Below are 1,094 nucleotides of genomic sequence, written 5' to 3' on the forward strand. Positions count from 1 at the left end.
CGGCAGAGCATCCCCGGTGGAGGGCTTCTGGGTGAGTGGCCCGGGCTCTGCTTCGCGGGCGGACCCGCAGGCGGTTTGGCTTATGAACACGTGTCATAAAGACGGACGGTCGTAGTGGGGAATGTCTTTATGTTAAGGTTAGAACTGTCCTACGTGCTTGTGAAAGGCGAAGGCAGGACGGAGGTACAGGGGGAAGGTGACTCTCCCACCAGCCACCTGTCCCAGGTGGGCGTATCGTGTGGACGCCTTTAAGAAAGATCTGTGCGCATCACACACCCACCTCCCCCCACAGCAGCCCCGTGTGTGCGGTGCGGACCGTGTGCTTAAAAGGACAGCTGCCCTCGGAGCACAGAGCCGCGGGGAGAGGTCTGCCCGCTGTAGCGACCCGGGCTGCCGGCCGCTCAAGCAGTCGTCCAATTTTCCACACACTCGACCCAGTTCTGACACCAGCCCCCGGAGATAGCGCCAGACCCCACAGTGAAGGGCTCGGCCTCCCAAGACTGCGCCCCACCTCAGGTGCCAGTCCAGATGGTCACTCGTGCTTCTGACGCACTGGCTGTCGGTCGGAGCTTCCCGTGATCCCCTCGGGTTGGGTTCATTTGCTAGAGCAGCTCACGGGACTCGGGAAACCAGTTCAGTTACCAGGTCCCTGGCTTATATTAAAGGGCAGGCACAGGGGGTGGGGAGGTACAGGACCGGCCTGGACGGGCCCCACACATGGCTTCAGTTGGCGTGTGGGGCTGGGGGCTGGCACGGGCCGCTCTGGTTCCCAATCTGGAAGCGGAGTCCCCCCTTTTGTTTTTTAGGGAGGCTCCAGCCCCTATGAACCAGCCCATCCTGAGGGGGTCTCCCGAAGCCCCCCGTTAACCTCAGCGGTGTGGTTGAAAGGGCTTGGCTGTGACGACCCCATTTCACCCTTCCGGCCCCCAGTCGGTTCTGGAACTGCGGGTACGAGGCCAAGTCCTGCAACAAGAGGTGCTCCGGTGCCCTGTCACTTAGGAAATGCCGCGTGCGGCTGTGAGCCAGGGTGGGAGAAGACCAGTGCACTTAGAAACCCCAGGACCCCCACTTGCCTCTGTCCTGCAGTTCCATTA

Source organism: Myotis davidii, unplaced genomic scaffold (assembly GCF_000327345.1).
Source record: "Myotis davidii unplaced genomic scaffold, ASM32734v1 scaffold2863, whole genome shotgun sequence".
NCBI classification, from domain to species: domain Eukaryota; kingdom Metazoa; phylum Chordata; class Mammalia; order Chiroptera; family Vespertilionidae; genus Myotis; species Myotis davidii.